General features: G+C 40.7%; 1 protein-coding gene across 6 annotated transcripts in view; it reads left to right on the forward strand.

Annotated features, from left to right (window-relative positions):
* The window catches only part of UBE2E2 (ubiquitin conjugating enzyme E2 E2), a 349817-nt gene that overhangs the window by 270134 nt on the left and 59350 nt on the right, over positions 1-20333 (forward strand). The gene's annotated exons all lie outside the window — the stretch shown is intronic.

Below are 20333 nucleotides of genomic sequence, written 5' to 3' on the forward strand. Positions count from 1 at the left end.
TGTGTGTGTGTGTGTATACATATATATATATATACATATATATATATATATATATATATATATATATATATATATACATATTCTTCAGTGTACATACCTAGGAATTCATGTCTGTTCTCTTAGCATAGGCAACTTCCCAGGGCTGACTGTATGTAAATGGAAGCAGAATGTGAAAAATTGTTTATTCCCTCACCCCAGCCCTTTACACATACTTCGTTGCTTTTTTTCATCCTTCCTCATGTCGCCTTTCTATGGTACATGTTTGAGTGTAGCATAAGACAGCATGTTATGGGTGGAAGTAGGGGCAGAGGGTGGGCTGGTGCCAGCCCTAGAGCCAGGGGAACCAGACCTGACCTGGGGGTGAGGGAGCCCACCACGGCCAGGCTTCCGGCTCCAGCTGCGAGCTTTGAGTTTGATGCCTCCAGGGCTCAGCTGCCCATGTGAATTCCACACGCACTGGAGTGGAGAGTGTGACCCACAGAGACTGAGAAATCATGTCAGGAAAATGCAGTAAAGAAGAATTTATAATAGTCCATTAATAAAAATGATGGATTAATGAAAAGCCACACATAAATGACTGAAGAAAGTATAAGAGCAGTGTCATCAGAACATGGGCGAATTTTCACTTAAGACAAGATTATATCCTTTAAGAATTCTTCACATAACTTTCTACTGCCTGTAAGTTGGTCATTTGATGACTTTAAATTCATTCTTTTTTTTAATTTTTAATTTATATTGGAGCATTTTTGATTAACAATGTTGTGTTAGTTTCAGGTGTACAGCAGAGTGATTCAATTATACATATGCCTGTATCTATTCTTCTTCAAATTCTTTTCCCATTTCGGTTATTAGAGAATATTGAGCAGAGTTCCCTGTGCTCTACAGTAGGTCCTTGTTGGTTATCTGTTCTAAATATAGCAGTCATTCTCCACTTTGGAAAGGAAAAGACCCAGAGGGCATTGACTCTGTCTGTTGGCCACCAAGCAGAATTCTTATTTCATCTGGCTTGACTTCTCAACGTAGAGGGAAGTAAAACCTATTTGAGTTGTCGGTTGGAGTGCACAATTTAAAAAGCAAGACTCAGACTAGACCTTCACCTTCCTGTGATCCCCCTCCCTGGCTCCTACCTCCCCTCTTTTATTTTCCTCTCTCTTCCTTTCTTCCTTCCTTTCCATTGAGGTTTGGATCTTGTTTTGGTATCAAAGCAAAAAGTAATAACTACTGGGCTTCCCTGGTGGCGCAGTGGTTGAGAGTCCGCCTGCCGATGCAGGGGACACGGGTTCGTGCCCCGGTCTGGGAAGATCCCACATACCGCGGAGCGGCTGGGCCCGTGAGCCGTGGCCACTGAGCCTGCGCGTCCGGAGCCTGCGCTCCGCAACGGGAGAGGCCACAGCGGTGAGAGGCCCGTGTACCACAAAAAAAAAAAAAAAAAAAGTAATAACTATCATTTTACCAAATAGGAAACCCATGCACAGAGAAACTAAGTAACTAACCAGCATAATCCGAATGATATCAGCATTGAACCCAGGAAGTCTGGCTCCAAAGCCTATGTTCCTTACTACATTACACAGTACATTTTATCCAAGATGACAGAGCTGGTGGCACTGGGACCCCCCCAGGGCTGTATTTGGTCAGTTTTTAGTGATGAAGCCCCAGTATAACTAATCTTTATTTTCTCCTTTTACTGGGTGGGAACCTTACGTCTTCCCTTCTACTTTGGACCAGCCCATAAGTCATCTGGTTTTACCTGTTGCACTGCCGGTGACGTGAGGACCTTTCTCTGCAGCCCCATCAGTTACGGAAGCACAGGTGGTGAGAAGGAGGGAAAACTCAGGTCAGGCAGTTGTGCTGCTTATAAGCCTGGTATGGTCTGTTCTATGGAACATACATCTCACAAAATGCGTGGGCTTCTCCAGCTTCTGCATGACAGAAAGGTGTAGATTAAACAAACCCAGGAGGGAAAACGGATTCATAGATTAGATAAAATAATTCCGTTTCTGAAAAGGCCTCCTTGATGGACTCTAAGGATCGGCCAAAACTAGCAAGGTGGAATGTAAACGGCTCAAGGTATATTATTTCATTGAAAATTCAGAAAGAAATCATGATACAAGATAGGAAAGAGAGACTTGCTTTATTTTCATATAAATAAAATGTGTGGCCTTCTGAGTACAATTCTGTGGGAACTTGAAGTTCTTGAAGCCTTAAGGAGATATTTTTAGGAGCACAATCTCTGGAACTCTGAGCCCATCGGATGGTATCAGGAGTGCCTCACTGCCTTCTGAGCTCTTCATTTTCAGAAGGACAAACAGGAATAAGCTGGGGAGGGAAAGAACTATTAGCATTCTTGAGTTTCTTCACTGGAGTGGGCGTCCGCTGTGTGAACCCATCTCTCCTCCAAAACACCCTAGTAAGGCTGGGATGTTCCCTTTCACAGAGAAGGGGACTTAGATGAGGTTTGGAGAGGTTTTCTAATAATATACAGCCAGGAATCTACTGAACTTGGCCTCCAGGGACCATGTACTTCCCACTGAATTATACATAGTTAGCCTGGAGATGTTTACTAGGAAAAATAGGACCTAGGAGGAACGTGATAGCTGTTCTCTGATGTTTCAGAAACTGTGTGGGGTTAGACTTGCTCCTGGATGGCTGGATGGGACAAAAATAGAAGCAGAAGGGGGTCAGTTACAGGGAAGCAGATTTCGATCCCACGTGAGGAAAATCTGACCCATCCCCGGACAGTCTGCGTTTGAATAGCTTTGCCTCTGAGACCAGGCTTCCCTTTCCTGGGAGTGTTCAAAGAAAAAAGCTGAATTAGAACCTCTCAAGAGTACTGCCAGAAAAAAAACTAAATCCCTCCAGTGGATAAATTTGATTAGACAATCTATTAGGACAAAGAAAAATCAAACTTTGGTACTTAAATTATCATTTAATGCACATTTATTAGAAACCCATGGGAAGTTTTCAAAGCAAATTATCACCACCTAATTTATCAGTTTTGGAAATCGGATTTTGTAAACAGAGGTGTTACTCTAAAGGGGAAGGTTTGCGAGTGTCTTGAAAGCTGTTCACTAAGACAAAGACTTACTAATAATTTGGAAGTACCACGCCCATCCTTTCTGGTCTCCTGTTTCTCTAAATAGTCCATATTTGTGATTAAGTTTTGTTTGTTTCTCTATTTCCTTCATCCTTTGCTCTTCTTCCAATAACCTTAGGCACACACTTTGATTCATGCAGCATTTTCCGGTGCTCTGAAGAATGAACCAGGGTAGCTGTAGGTGTCAGAGAGAATCGTTGATGAGAGCAGAGGTTCACAAATCAACCTGATTGGCCACTAATCATTATCAGATATCTACCATAAAATGAGTCTGTTGTGCCATTGAATCCACGAGATCCCTTTTCCCAAACTCTCAGACTGGGAATCCTTACTGAGAACTTTTAACTACTGTCGTGCTCAAATCTGTCACTTAGAGGGCAGTGGAGTGGCTTGGATGCCTCTACTTGCCACAGGGACTTTTTGAGTATCCCACACTCCAGCACCTAATTTTTCACACTTTCAGAGGAACCATTCCAATAATTCCTTCCAGAACTCACCTAACTTCTAACAAGGCAAGCAAAACACATTTTTCACGCAGTATGTAATGTTCATTACACTTAGTATACTAGTTTTAAATCAGTCAGGTACTAGTTGTACTTTCAAATGCTGTATCTCAGTACGATTTTTAGTCCGCTGATTTTTTTTCTCTAATCAATATGTTTATTGCCTCTTTTACCAAATGCACGGCATGTCTGTTGGTATGATACTGGTAGTTGTCTCTGATGCCAAGTCTTTAGTTGAATACTTAACCACCAGTGATGTCATTTCTCTGAGAAAATATCTGTTTAGTGAAACTTTATCCAGGAATAATATATACATGGCCAGAAAGAAAAGCATAATACTCCCAAAACATTGTCTGTGGAGCCTTTAACCATACTCAAATATTTAAAGTATTTTTGATCAAAAAAAAAAGAAAGAAAAGCATAATAAATCACTGGTATGTCCCAAAGTCTTTTAATACTGTATTTCTTTTTCGGTGTAGACACACATTTTAATGTTATAATTCAGATGTCTATTTATTTGTAAAGTAGGAGTTGTTTTATATCTTATTGGGTATTACATTTGCACACTTATATCATAGATAATTACTCCTGTGCTCAAAACCAGCACTTTTTAAATAGTCTAATGTGTAAATATTTTCATGTGTACTTGAAAAATTCAGAAGCAAAATAATGGCATATGTTTTATTCCTATAGTATTTTTTTTCCTGCTAAAAACACTTTGAAAAGATTGTGACACACTGTGTCTGTTATTTCGTATCTTAGAGATTCTGATGACATACATCCTAAGGATAAGGGGTCTTGTTAGGTAACAGGTCAGAGCTGTGTTTTTGTGGTAGAAATACACAGACATAGCCTATTCATAATTGGCTTTTTCTGTCTCCCTGTGGATCTGGGTATTTTCTAAAATAAATAAATAAGTGGGCCTTCTACGTAGATCTAAGAGTGGGTCGGTAGAAGGATCAAACGTGCTTGTTGTTTATTTTTAGTATCTCGGGCCACCTACACCCCAGTGAGATGCACTATATTGATGCTCATACCTGTTACTGGAAAGCATTGTTTTCGTGGTAATGGCAGGACAGTATCTGCCAGTAGGTATTTTCCAAAAAGGAATGATAAAATTTGTGCCTAGGATGTTTTAAAAAATAAACAGAAAAACGACAGGCATACATATTTGTTTGAGAAAAAAAGCGCGTTAGTATTAGCAGTCTCTAAAAGCCTTTTAATAGAGCGCGTTCCTCCATTACAAATTGCATCAAATACATTTAAAAATAAATCTTAACTTAAGAGATCATTTCAGAGTGTATTGTATGTTTTATGGTTTGGTTTTGTTTTTTTATGAAATTAACTGTGGTTTGCTTACTAATGAAAAGTCAGTTAATAGGAGAGGTATTAATTGCTTTCACAGAATGAAATAGATAATTTAGGTCCGTTAGATTTTCAAAATTTTCATTTTCTTAAATTGGTAAGTCGAGGCTAATTGTGAATAAAGTAGCTAACTAGTTATACAAGAAGCAACGATACCCAGCATTTGAAAGCCAGAGAGAGATCTGAAATTAAAGTTCATCAGGGATTTCCATAATTTTATTCTAACTAGGTTATTATTATTCACTTGCTTCTGTTGTTGTTGCTGCTTCTGCCGCTGCTCAAAGAAGAAAGCTGACAGTGTCCCCCAGCATTTTCAGAGACAGCAGTGGTTTACATGTGTAACCACATGTGCTCATTCACTCTGGTCTTAGAGAGAGAGCACACAGTTGTCATGGAGCGACACGAATTCACTTGTTTCTAATCTGCGTTCATACATTCATATAAAGCCTGACCATGGATCAGGTGCTTTCACACGGATTGGCTCGCCTGTTTGACATGTCCAGTGGAACACCCAGCGATCAGGTCCCAAACCAGACTGTTGATGACACAACCCACCCGCCTCCTGCCAATCCAGGTCCTCCAGTGCCCCCACCTCAACGTATGGGAACTCCATTTCTCTAGTTGCTAAAGCTTAAAACCTTGACTCTTCTCACACAGCCTAGCCAGATCCCATCTCACCAGCTCAAAATAAATATTCAGCGTAAACCCAGATCTAACCATTTAGTAATACTCTTTCTAGTAGTAACACTCTGGCCCCGGCCTCCATCAGCTGTTTCCCTCCCCTGGATTACTGCGGAGTCTCCTATGCGATCTCGCTGCTTCTGCCTTATCCCTCCTGCAGTGTATACCCCTGCATCAGAGGATCCATTTAGAGTGTGAATCAGAGTACGTCCATTCTTGGCTTAAAACCCCTCCATGATTCTCACCTCACTAAGTAAAAACACGCAAGACCTTACAGAATCATGCTGAAATCGCCAGCTGTCACTCTTGGTTCCAATACTCTAAGCAGGCTCCTTCCATGGAGCCTTGACATTTGCTCTTCCTTCTGCCTGCATTGTCTTCCCCCAGAAACTCACGTGGCACACTCCCTGCCTCCCTGCAGGTATCTGCTCAGTGTCACCTTCCAGGGAAGGTCTCATGTGACAACCCCCAGCTCGCCCTACCCCACCTGTAAACGTGGCTTTTCTCCATAGCACTTCTCCCTCCTGGCATCCTGTGTTTCTCTGTTTATGAGTTGGTGATGCTTCCCTTTCTCTAGTTAGCATGTAAGCTCCACGAGCACAGGCACTTGTCTATGTTTATGTCACTTCTGAATTCCCAGCACCTAGAACAATGCCTGGCGATCCAGTAGGCCTACAATAAAAAATGTGTTGAATTAATTTAATCCATACAACTTTGCCGTGGAGATAGCATTTACCCTCCCACACACACTTCATAGATCAGAAAACTGAGGCCCGTGGAGGTCACGTGGCACACAGGTCACATAAGAAGTAGGTAGCAGAACTGGAGTTCAAACCCAGTTCTCAACTGAACCTTTCATTCCCCAGGTATAGAGAAAATTTAAATTACTTAAATCCTGGAGGAAGGCACACCTGTTCTTGGATTTTACACTCTGGTATAAATTCACTATATTAGGTCATTCTCTAAAACAGGTTTTTGGGAGGGAGATGAAAGAGGTGATCCAGGGAGGGAAGAACGCTACGAAGAGATTCTGAGTCCCTTGCAGTTTTGCCAAAGGCACCTGGGGCTCTTCACCAATGAGTTCCTAATTAGCAGACTCTGCAGTATTAAATCTGTGTGGAACAGTAAATACTGATTTCTGGATTTTGCTAGCCCTAAGCAAAAGGAGAAGTCATTTCCTAGGTATAAAAGGAACATACCTCAACATACTAAAGGCCGTATACAACAGACCCACAGCTAACATTATACTCATTGGAGAGAAGAAATTGAAAGCGTTTCCTCTAAAATCATGAACAAGGCAAGGATGCCCACTCTCACCGCTCCTATTCAATATAGTCCAAGAAGTTCTAGCCAGAGCAGTTAGGCAACACAAAGGAATAAAAGGCATCCAGATAAGAATGGAAGAAGTAAAATTGTTATTATTTGCCGACGATGTGATCCAGTATAGAGAAAATCCCAGAGAATTAGTCAAAAAATTGTTGCAGTTAATCAATGATTTCCATAAAGTGACAGGATGCAAAATCAACATACAGATATCAATTGCATTCCTTTACACTAATGATGAAGCATCTGAAAAAGAAATAAAGAAAACCATCCCATTCACAATAGCATCAAAAACAATGAAATACTTAGGAATGAATTTATCCAAGGAAGTGAAAGACCAGTACAATGAAAATTATAAAATTTTGCTGAAAGAAACTGAAGACACAGACAAATGGAAAGACATCTCATGTTCATGGATCAGAAGAATTAATATTGATAAATGGCCATGCTACCCAAAGCCATCTACAGATTCAATGCAGCCCCCACCAAAATGTCAAAGGCATTCTTCAGAAAGAGAAGAAACAATCCTAAAATTTGGGCAGAACCATGAAAGATCCTGAATAGCCAAGAAAGAATAAAACTGGAGATACCGTGCTCCTGGATTTCAAACTATACTACAAACCCATAGTAATAAAAACAGTACTGGTACAAAAATAAGCACATCTACCAGTGGAAGAGAATAGACATCCCAGAACCATATGGTCAACTAATATTTAAACAAGGGATCCAAGAATGCTCAATGGGGAAAGGATAGCCTCTTCAACTAATGGTGCTGGGAAAACTAGAAACACACACAGAACGATGAAATTAGACCCCCGTCTCACACCACTCAGAAAAATCAACTCAAAATGGATCAAAGACTTCAACATAAGACCTGATACCCTAAAACTTGTAGAAGAAAACATAGGGAAGAAGCTCATCCTTATTGGTCTTGGCAGTAATTTGGGAGGCACAACACCAAAAGCACAAACAACAAAAATCAACAGATGGGGCCACATCAAACCCACAAGCTTCAGCACAGCAAAACAGACAAGTAACAAAATGAAAAGACAACCTACCAAATGAAAGAATATTTCTGCAAAGCACATATTGGTAAGAGGTTAATGTCCAAAATATATAAAGAACTGTCAATTCAATAACAACAACAACAAAAACTGATTGACAAATGGGCCGAAGAACTAAATAGACATTTCTCCAAAGAAGATACACAGATGGCCAACAGGCATGTGAAAAGATGCTCAACATCACCCATCGTCAGGGAGATGCAAGTCAAAACCACAGTGAACTATCACCTCACACCTGTCAGAAAGGATGTAATCAAAAAAGACAAGAGACAACAGGTGCTGGTGAGGATGTGGTGAAAAGGGGTCCCTATCTGGTGGGAATGCAGATAGGACCACCCACTATGGAGGTTCCTCAAAAAATTTAAAAATGGATTTATTTACCATATAATCCAGCAATTCCATTTCTAAGTATACACCCAAAAGAAGTGAAAACAGGAATTCAACGCGATATATGCACCCTCATTTTTATCACAGCTTTATTGACAATAGCCAGGATACAGAAACAACCCAAATGCCCATCAATGGATGAATGGATAAAAAAGATGTGATACATATACACAACCGAATATTATTCATCTGTGAGAGAAGAAAATATCCTCCCATTTGTGACAACATGGGTGGACCTTGAGAACATTATGCTAAATGAGATAGAGAAAGACAAGTACTGAACGATAGCACGTATATGTGGAATCTAAAAAAAAATTAAACGTGTGAAAAACAGCAAAACGGTGGTTACCAGAGAGGATGGGGCCGGGCGGCGTGGTAAGAGTAATGGTGTTTAAAGGTACAAACTTGTAATGAGTAGTAAATAAGCCATAGAGATGCACAGTATAATGAATATAGACCAAATATTGTATTATAATTATACAATCGATAAATATACCTACATCGGCAATCATGTTACAGTATACAAATTTATCAAAGTAACACACTTTACACCTTAAACTTATACAGTGTTGCGTGTCAGATTTATTCAAATAGGTAGGGAGATCTAGAGAGAGAGAGAGAGAGAGAGATGGATAGATGGATATATACATACATAAATGGATGGATGGATAGATAGATAGATAGATGATGGATGGATAGATGGATGGATAAAGTAACTACTTTTCTATGTGGAGACCCTGACCCTGGCCTGGCTGGTCTTCAGCGTTGCTCAGTTGAGCTGGCAGGAAACTGGGCTCTGCTCTGGCTCTGGAACTCCTCCAGGGACCTGCCAGGGACCAACTTCCTCTTCCTCTGCTACCAAATTACCCATTCCCTGGAGGGACTCCTTTACTCCTTCCCTTCTCCCTCATCTCTATCCTCAGCCTTTTCACAACGGTGTCGCCACAGGCCTGAGCATCCTCAGGACTGTTAGCACTGAGCACTGCCTTTTGGTCTCGTGGCCCGTCTGGTACCACTGCCACTGCCCGACACACATGCCAGCTGTCGTGTGTGCCCTGCTCTGGGCCCCGTCCCTGCCGAATGTTCTGGGGGGAACTGCTGGGGCTTCCTGTGTCGGGGTTCTGACCAGGTTTGGTGTCCGGTGCGTGATTTCGTCACTGCCACGTGGCTGATTGTTGTACTGGTGGTTCTCTCCAGGTCCGGCCTGGCCCTGCTGTCGGGGTCCTCTGTAGCCCCCAGCAGATGCGGTGACCGGGCTCCACGTGGTCATTCCACTCACAAGGCTGATCTTCCTTCTCTTCCGCCTGCCCTTTGGCTGTGCCGGATTCCGAATGATTCCAATCTGTTCTTGTATTATCTCAGAAGGACCAGATGATCCTGTCTCTTAACAGCAGCACCAACCCCATCATTGACTTTTTCTTTGGCTCCTTTAGGCACCCGAGGCATCAGAGACTCTCGGGTTGGTTCTCCAGGGGACTTTGGAGGACTTAACTGGGGTGGGGAACAGTGGAGGAAGCCTTCCTCAGGAAACCGTGGAGATTTCAGGAAACAGGTTCGTGCAGTGATTCTGTATCAAGCAGGGTTCAGTCAGAGCAGTGGTACAGCTGGTTCTCCACATCCACGGAAATGCTCCAGGATCTGCAGTCAGTTGAATCCACAGATGCAGAGCCCAGGGATGGGGAGGGCCAACTAGGAGGGGCTCGAGCATCCTCGGATTGTCATGTACTCCGGGAGTTACTGGAACCCATGCCCTGTGGCTACCGAGGGAAGACTGTTTACTCATAAGAGAGTCTACGTACAATTGCGTAAGGAGATATATATGTATCTGTAGGACCCCACACAGCGGTGGGTTCTGGTTAAATTGTCTCTGGGAGGCTGCTGTCTGATGCTAGAGCTTGAAGTCTGCAGGGCAAGCTAGAACCCAGGAACATGAGCTAAAACCCACGAGAACCGTCGGGAACTCATGTCAGTCTCTCATCGCCTGCGGTTGTGATGATACAGGAGCTCTGCAGAAGAAGGTGGCTCCCGGCGCCATCGAGGTAAATAAATACGCCCCCAGGCCAGGGGTCGGAGGAGCTGAAGGCGTGTCCCGGGGAGGGTGGAGCCCTACGCCAGTGAGATGAGCCTACAGAGAAGCAGCAACACCTGTGAGCACCCTGATGCCCCGGCACCAGCCTTCCACACATGGAAACCATCTCTCTGCTCCCTTCTTTCCAACCACCAACTCTTGCGCACAATGCCTCTTGGTGCCCACCTAACCAGACACATGTATGGAAGGGAATTCTGCGCGGCGCAGTTCAGCCTAACCAGGTTGGCACTTTTCGGACTCATCACCGTTTACCATTGTCAACTCGGCACCCATAAACACCTCATTAAACCCCACTTAAGCCAAACAAGATAATAAAGCAAAGTCAAGCTTCTCCCTAACCCTGACACCTACACCACATACACCTGAAACATAGCATTCATTTTCCTAAAAGGGGACACATCTTTTCATGTGCTATACACCATTTATATATCTTTTTTGAAATGTCTGTTCAAGCTCGCTATCCATTTTTATTGTTGTTTGTCTCTTTACATTGATTTGTTGGCACTCTTTATATATTTTAAATAAAAATCCTTTGTCAGATTTATGTAGTTCAAATATTCTTCCCCAGTCTGGGACTTGCCTCTTCATTTTTGAAATATCTTTTTGTGGGCAGAGGTTTTTGTTTTTTATGTACTCTATCAAATTTTTTATTTTATGGTTAGTGCTTTATGCATTCTGAGAAACCTTTGACTACTCCCAAGGAAGCAAAGATAGTCTCCAATATTTTTTCTTTTTTTTGCTTTTTCTTTTCAATTTAAAGGCCTGCCTTTTATACTGACATTACAGCTTTTTGCCATTTTATTGTTAAAATGTCCTTTCTTTTATGAAATTACAGTCCTTGTAGATGGTAGATCCCCCTTCCACTCATCTGTTTATTTTCCAATTTTTTTTACAGTATCATAATTTTTGCTTTTACATTTAAATGTAAGAGCCATTTCAAATAAATTTGTGTGCAAAATTTGAGGTAGGGGTCAAGGTTCCTTTTGTCCCATACAGTTATCTGGTTGTTCCAGCCCTGCTTGTTGAAAAGACATTCTTTCCCCCCATCACCCCCATTGAATTATTTATCGCCTCTGTCAAAAACTAGCCTTTATAAGTATGGGACTGTTTCTGGACGTTCTGATCTGTTCTCTTAGTCTATTCCAGAAATCAGCAAACTATAGCCTATGGGCCAAAGCCAGCTCACTGCCTGCTTTGGTAAATAAAGCTTCACTGGAACATAGCCATGCCTGTTCGTTTACATGTTGTCTGGGGCTGCTTTCCTGCTCCAGCACCGGGGTTGAGGAGTTGTAAACGAGACTATATGGCCTCAAAGACTAAAATATTTATTATCTAGCCCTTTATAAAGCAAGTTGGCTGATCTCTAGTCTATGCTTAAACCAACATCCACCGTTCTGATGACTGTCGCTTTGCACTAAGTCTTCAAATCAGGTAGCATATGTCCTCTAACTTTGTTTTTATTTTTCAGGATGATTTTAGCTACCCACGTCTTTTGCATTTGCCTAGAAATTTTGGAATAAACTTCTCAATTGCCGCAAAAAATCCTGATGGGATTTTGTTGAATCTATTAATTAATTGGGGGATAATTGACATATTAGAATAGTCTTTGAATTGAAAAAGTAAAAGAAATCATTTCACATTTCACAGGCCGATTTCATACTTAGTGCCGAAACAGCCTTGTATCCTCAGTATCATGACTGGGCTATTACTTACATTTCATGAGTCAGTAATTTGTCTTTTTAGTTCGTTCTCCTTTTTCATAAACCTTTTAAAAATGCTGTGCTATACTTTAATGTTGTGAGAAATTTCAGAATCAATGTGGTGAATAAAAATAGAGCAAAACAGTGGTCATTGTCTTTCTGCTTTTAAAACAAGGTACATTGTATCCATCTGTGTGCCCAGCAGCTGCCCCAGCTACCACCAATGTAAGAGTTACTGGAAGTAGGATTGGATTTTGTTTGTTTTGAGGGCAAGGAATACTAACTTTATTTGTTCTAAACCAAATATGCCCATAAGCTAATAGGAAATCAGCCATTAGGCTGACAGGAAGTTCAATGTAGTCCCATTTGGGGTGGATTCCTTTCTCCCTAGCTTTCCAGAATCCGATGCAGTTACAAACTTTGGAGAAAGACTTTTGGTTTTTCACTGTCTCCTCTGAAATGCTTATTGCCCAAGCCAACTTAATCTCTTCAGATTGGATCAACTCAACCACCGACACCTTTGCCCAACTCTGATGGAGGTGGTGTGTGATCAGCCCCTCTGATATCTACCATCCTCCCCTATCAGAGCCTGGCCGTAGATGTGGGGGCTTCGAACAAGGGTTCTGCTATGTCCCTCCACGCTCTGGAATTCCTTCTCTGTGGAGTGTGCCCTTCTTCCAGATGGGAGTCGGTGTTTGTGGATATTACTGTCAGCATATCTAGGAGAAGTGGGCAGGTCTACATCTCTTCACAAAGGTTGTTCTTCTACAGGGAGGTTAAATGAACAAAGGAAACTGGAGTGAGACTTTCGGATGTTCGGAAAACAAGGAGTTCTCTTGCCGTCACAGCCAGGGAAAGATGGCAACTCGTTTATCAGAGAGATTTTTCCAAAGAAAAATTCACAGATCTAGACAAGTGACACCCTCTCCTCATGGGTTTTCTGAAAAGAAAAGGGTGGAGCCGCTTCAGGATGAAGTTTTCAGGATCCCAAACATCAAAGGATAGGGACCCACTAGTCCCAGAAAACAGCACTGGGAACTCTGAAACACCATGACCCATGGAAAGTTCAAGGACAGAAGGATGATGTTGAAGGAATAGTGTGGTGAAGAGGGATGCCTTCTGCGTGACTGCACCAGAAGCAACTTCGAATTGGACATTTTTCCAACCTTGTAGGAAAGAGCCCCTGATAGGACCAGATCAAGACATGGAACAGACACCCTGGGTTGATGAAATGTCTGTCAATTTTTAAACAAATCACATCCACTTGAGAAATGGGATGGGGAAATGGTATTCTACGTGTAAGAAAAAAATTGTAATATTCTCTACTTTATGTAAATGTGTTACTTTTGTTTGGATCGCTATAGTATGTTATTTTGTTCAAGTTTGGGTAGAGTGGGGAGGTCTGAGTTAATTTTTAGGACTTCCAGCCAAATATCACCCCATTATAGCAAATGATCACGTTTCCTTGATTTTTTTTTTTTTTTTCCTTAGAGTTGAAACCGGATCTCTTGATGAGATAGCAGCCACTCAGAGATTTGCTCAAGCAGGTCCAAGGAAAATTAGGGAGAAAAGATTGTTCTCAGTTCCCAGTTGGTCAAGATCAAAAAGTCAGTATGTAATTATGACTTGTCACTGAGTTAGGGGAAAGATATGGTCAGCTGGCCCTTGGAGGTGTTATGCAGGTCTCACCCTGCAGAGCATAAGAAGAAACAAAGTCAGAAGTTAAAGCTTGTAAGTGAAATAGATTGAGAATCAGACAGTGACAGTGATTTATTCATACGGGTGTAGCTATTCTAAGCAATCAGATACATTCTTCTGATGGTATCAGTATATCGGGAGAAACTTGCCAAAGATTCTTAGAAGTTGGTTGCTTTTTAAAACGTCTACTTTAAGACTAATTTATAAAGCAGAGATTCATTGAGCCCTTACTACTTTCCAGGCCCTCCATATATAGACATGAGTAAGAGGCACCCCAGGAAGCACGGAGACAAGGAAGGAGAACAGTTAGGGGCTTTGTTTCCAATTCTGTTGACATTATGATGGTCGTGGAGCATGGGGTACTGGACATCATACTGTATTTTATACTAATGTTATACTGTACTTTTGCATTCATTATCCCACTTGGTCCTCTCACTTTGAGAGGCAGGTTTCATTATCACAGGAAGCTAAAATTTAGATTAAATTATGTGATCAGGATCACATAGCTAGTAAGTGCCAGGGCCGGGATTCAAACTCCTGGCTTCCTGATTTCCAGTCCAACACTTTTCACACCTAAAGTAGCTGAGCCGTGCTGAGCTGTGATCTTGCTAAACACACAGTAATTCAGTTTATTGACAACAGCCATACTTTCCATCACCCCATTGCATTCTTTTATGTAGTTAATGGAGAACATCCTTTTTGCCTTTCTTTCTGTGGAGAATTAGGTTAGATATGGGGTTTTGTTTTGGCATGTGCCAAGTTATAAACCTGTATACGTACTGTATATTTATGTTTCCTGTCTACTTGGCTACCAACTTATTTTAAATTCTGTCCCTATAGATTATATAAAACAATAGTTTCTACAACAGGGTAATAATACATAAAGAAATGTGTTTATTTCAGATTATTTCCAGTTATTTTCTTCATTTCCACACTTTTTCTTATCTTCCTTCTTTCTCAATTTAAAACGTCACCTCTTCTTTAGTGGTTTGTCTTTAACCAGACTATTTCATTTTTTAAAAACAGTGTTAAATAGGTGATACGCATATACACAGTAAAACGTTCAAACAGCACAAAAAGTGTGCAGTAAAACTGTCTTCCTCCACATTGCCTGGCATTCATTCCCCTCCCAAAGACATCATTTTTTTTCTGCATTTGCTTTTGTTCATTTACCTTCAAGATTCTCCCCTATTCATATATGTAGATCAGCTCCATTATAATGATATGTTATTTCATTGAAGGAATGTTCATAGTCTACATAACAGGTTCCCCACAATGGGCATATAGGTTATTTCCACTGTTTTCCCATCACAAATAAGGCTTCACAGACTGTCTGTGTACTTGCTGTCTTTCTTGTGTAAATATAGCTGTAGGACAAATTCCTAGAATTTCTAGATTGCTAGAACAAAGGATGTATGCATGTTCAATTGTAATAGATATTATCCTTCTTGCTCTCCAAAGAAGTTGTACCAAGGTTCTACTCCCAACTTAGGTGCGTCTCCCTTTTCCCTACATCCTTGCCCAGGCAATGTGGCACCACCAAATATTTGACCTTGACCAATCTAATAGATAAGGAAGAATGTTTAATTATAATTGCATTGCTCTTATTATGAATAATACCCTTTCATGTGTCTGAAGGGGTTGTCCTTTTTCTTATTAAATAAGAAACCTTGGGCTTCCCTGGTGGCGCAGTGGTTGAGAGTCCGCCTGCCGAGGCAGGGGACGCGGGTTCGTGCCCCGGTCCGGGAAGATCCCACATGCGGCGGAGCGGCTGGGCCCGTGAGCCGTGGCCGCTGAGCCTGCGCGTCGGAGCCTGTGCTCCGCAGCGGGAGAGGCCACGGCAGTGAGAGGCCCGCGTACCGCAAAAAAAATAAAAAAAGGTCCCTTATAGGAACCTATGCTTTTGGGAGTTCAGATGATAGTTAGCATTTTTTAGCAATAAATTATTTATAATTAAGGTATGTTCCTTCTTTTTGTAGACATAGTGCTATTGCACACTGAATAGACTACAGTATAGTGTAAGTGTAACTTTCATGTGCACTGGGAAGCCAAAAAATTCATGTGACTCACTCTATTGTGATGTTTGCTTTATTATGGTGTCTGGAACTGAACGCACAATATTTCCGAGGTGTACCTGTATAAAAATCAGGGCAATCGCATTAAGTTTGCTCCCAAAAATGTTCGAAAGCATCTTCTTAAAGCAGTACGTAAAACGTCAGTTCGTGAGATTACTTCCATGAAATTGCATTATCACCGTGGACCAAATCTGTAAGACAAATTGTTGAAGGGGAGATACGTTTTTACCTTCCTCCGTTTCTAGAGGAAGAAAAGCTAAATAACTGTAGCAGTAGAATCTTACACTGCAGTATCTCTAACCAAAAATACCTTGTTCCTCCACTAAGCTAGGTATAAAATAAGTAAATGTGTATTATAACAGTCAACAGTGCTTGAGAAAATACTCCTCCTGCATGATAACAAAGAACTGAAGAGTTCACTTAAAAATTTTGATAGTGAAAATGTGATAATAATTAGAAATTTGGATAAAACGTGAAATTTACTCTTATATCCTCTCTTTTTAACCTGTTTCATGAATTGATTCTTGTGGTCAGTGAGGAATAGAATTACTCCTGACCAGGCCAAAAATATCCCACCATGTGACTATAAAGTATAATACAGGTTTTAAGTACCTATCTGAGAAATAAATTGTCTTAATTTAATGTTTTACCACATCTTAGAAGGTAAATCCATCCATCAGTTGGAGTCATGGGACCTCTGATGACATGTGTCTTTGGAAACCTCAGAATCTGTCAGCGAGGCCGATGTAACCACCTTACTGTGATGAGATGTTAGTTCTTACTACTAACAGGAGGCCGACTGCTTTGTCCTTTTAACCAACACATCACTAAAACAGGGAGAAAAATAATGAAAACCTGACTCAAATAGGCTTTTAAAGAAAAGTAGATTCTAATATTGTCACGACAAAAATATATGAATCTTGTTACGAAGGGAAAAAAAGGCAGTTTGTTAGTCATTTTTACGTAGACATCTCCTATTTTTTAATTCTTCGTACTGTTTATTTGAAGTAGACATGAGGTAATAATATGTGTCAGACTTCTGGAATGTCTTTCAGTTCTGTTTTCTAATTTGAAGAATTTATTCTTAATCCTAACTCTACAATTAATATTTAGACTGTTACAGTCTCTACTGAAGAAAATGTTAACCACAAGACTTTGAAATTTGCCCTAAATCAAAATTTGAGTAACAACACATTTCCCTTTATCAACTTTACACATCTGTCAGGTGATACCCGCCCCTACTACAAGGCTCTGTAAACCTAACTGTTGGCATATCAGAAGTTCTCACTCAGTTGTCATTTTTAATTATGGTATGTATGGCCTTTTAAAATGTAGATATTCTATATTTTCATTTCATTTGCTTACTGAATAAATACATGTTGACATCCTACGCGCCCCTGTATAGGATAAAAATCAGTATCAGATAAAATCCTTGTGCTTAAGGACCTTATATAAATTTGTTCCCTTTGTAGATAAACATTCGTTGTTAGGCCATCTACCAAAATTCATTTCTAAAAGCTTTATTTAACTATGCATAGTACAGCTATCAGTTTTGTTAAATGAAGTTGGCACTGTTTATAAGAAAGCCACGTATATGCGGTGCCGTTGTTTGCTTTTAAAAGGTAATATTTGTTATGTCACAGAAGCCAATTTTCTACAGGACAGAGTTGAATGTTGCAAATTATAGGGAAAGGACCTCGAGGTTTTGGGGTTTTTTTAAAAAATATTTATTTATTTAAATATTTATTTGGCTGCGCCAGGTCTTAGTTGCACCATTCAGACTTCTCAGTTGCGGCACGCATGCGGGATCTGGTTCCCTGACCAGGGATCAAAGCCCGGCCCCCTGCATTGGGAGCGCAGAGTCTTAACCGCTGGACCACCAGGGAAGTCCCTCGAGTTTTTATTTAAGATACTACTTCAGAATTTTTTCCAGGGATAGGAGATTCAGGCAGCTGGAATAGAACATTAGAAAACGGGAGGGTATTTTTCCCACACAATTCTGAATCATTGCTATTTGACTTCATTTTTGTTGCTGTTATCTCTTCTAGCAGATAGATTTCCACACGGCCTTAGGGAAAATTAACCTGTTGGTTGTTTTTAAATTAAGGTACAATTTATTTTTTTACTGAAGTATAGTTGATTTACAATGTTGTGTTCATTACTGCTGTGCAGCAAAGTGATTCAGTTATGTATATATATATATATATATTCTTTTTTTGTCTTCTTTTCCATTATGGTTTATCATAGGGTATTGAATATAGTTCCCTGTGCTATACAGTAGGACCTTGTTGTTTATCCATTCTATATATAATAGTTTGCATCTGCTAATCCCAAACTCCCACTTCACCCCTCCCCCAATCCCCTCCCCCTTGGCAACCACCAGTCTGTTCTCTATGTCTGTGAAAACTAAAAATAGAATTACCATATGATCCAGCAATCCCACTCCTGGGCATATATCCAGACGAAACTCTAATTCAAAAAGATACATGCACTCCTGTGTTCATAGCAGCACTGTTCACAGTAGCCAAAACATGGAAACAACCTAAATGTCCATCAGCAGAGGAATGGATAAAGAAGATGTGGTACATGTATACAACGGAATATTACTCAGCTATAAAAAAAAGAATGAAATAATGCCACCTGCAGCAACATGGATGGACCTAGAGATTATCATGCTGAATGAAATAAATCAGAGAACGTCAAATACCATATGATAGTGCTTATATGTGGAATCTAAAATGTGACACAAATGAACCTATCTATGAAACGTGTTGGCTTTTTTTAGGGAAGTCATCTTACAGAGAATACCAGAGGGAAAAAGACAAACCCAGAGCAACAGGCTTCAGAAGCCCTGAGGTGTGAAGCTAGAAGATAACCCAGGAGGTAGAACTAAAGAGTGAAGGAACAGTGTCAGGAATCACAGATTGTAGCAAAGACTAGACTGTAGACGGGGGAAAAACAGGAGTGGGACAGAGGAGAAGGGGAGAGATTGCCTGCATCAAAGAAAAATAGGCATGAAAATTTTAAAAGGAAACAAACCTGTGTAATTTTCATTAGATAGAAATAAAATGTAAGGAATCCCTCATAATACAAAACATTCCTTCAGTAAAACTTACAAGTAGTTCTTGAATGCTTGCCAGGAAGGCCAGAAGAGCTATGTTGCTGGTAGCCCTGCAGTTCTTGATTTTTTTTTTTTTTAGGGGGGAGGGGGGGAGGAGGGAAACAAATGTCCATCCTTCTGAGGATGCCTCAACCCAGGGGTCCCTCAGAGTAAGAATTCTTGGCGCAGGAAGTTGGGGTTAGCAGACGCAAACTATTATATATGGAACGGATAAACAACAAGGTCCTACTGTGTAGCACAGGGAACTATATTCAATATCCTGGGATAAACCATAATGGAAAAGAATATGAAAAAGAATGTATGTGTATGTATAACTGAATCACTCTGCTGTACACCAGAAATTAACACAACATTGTAAATCAAGTATAGTTCAATTGAAAAAAATGTAAAAATTTTAAAAAAAGAATGGTTAACCTTGAGCTATGAGATATGTACCATCTTTCTTTTCCTGTGTCTGTCTCAGCAGGAGGCCTCCAGCGGGTGACGAAGGCCGTGATCAGAAATGGTTTTTCAGCCATTTCTGGTGGTTCTTTGCCTGCGGTGCTTGGTCCCTCCTTTCCTAAGGACCTGCTTCAGACTGTGGCCCGAGCTGCCCACCTTTCCTCCCTTCCCACCTCGTCTTTTTTGTCACCTATATCTATTTCTCTCTTGATTTGGTCAGCTGTTCAGACAGTATACCAAAAACAGCTTCCACACTGTTGATCATAGAAAAGCCATTTTATGAACTTGGGAATAAGTCAGTGTCATCAACTGTAAAGGATTCATTCCACACGGGGCTAGTTTAAGAAGAAATGCTGTTGTAACAACCCTGTTACAAATTCTCCAATCCCCTGTCATCATGGCGCTCCTCTGATCAAAACTACAGAAGAGACCAGCTCCCTATTTTATCTCTGAACACCCAGCTCCCCCGTCCTTCCAAACAGACCTCAGTCATACTTCACTTTTCAGGCAAGTTACCTGGTACAGTATCACAAGTATCAGGCCCCTTCGTTAGATCTGTTCCCCACAGATGTTTGAAGAATACTCACTAGGATATTCTAAATGGTGAGGTTTAAATTATTCAAAAATTAGATAAATCTAAGTGACAATTTTCAAGTCATATTAAAGCATTTGTTTATCTTTTGTTGACTGTCTTGGTTTTTCTTGCCTTCAGTAATCTCGCAGAGATGACAGGTCAGTTTGCAGAATAAGAGCAGTCACGATAATAGCATCGCTTTTCTTCTCTTTGCTGAA

Source organism: Delphinapterus leucas, chromosome 4, assembly GCF_059928025.1.
Source record: "Delphinapterus leucas isolate spDelLeu-1000000601 "Yukka" chromosome 4, BTC_Dleu_Yukka2, whole genome shotgun sequence".
NCBI lineage: Eukaryota > Metazoa > Chordata > Mammalia > Artiodactyla > Monodontidae > Delphinapterus > Delphinapterus leucas.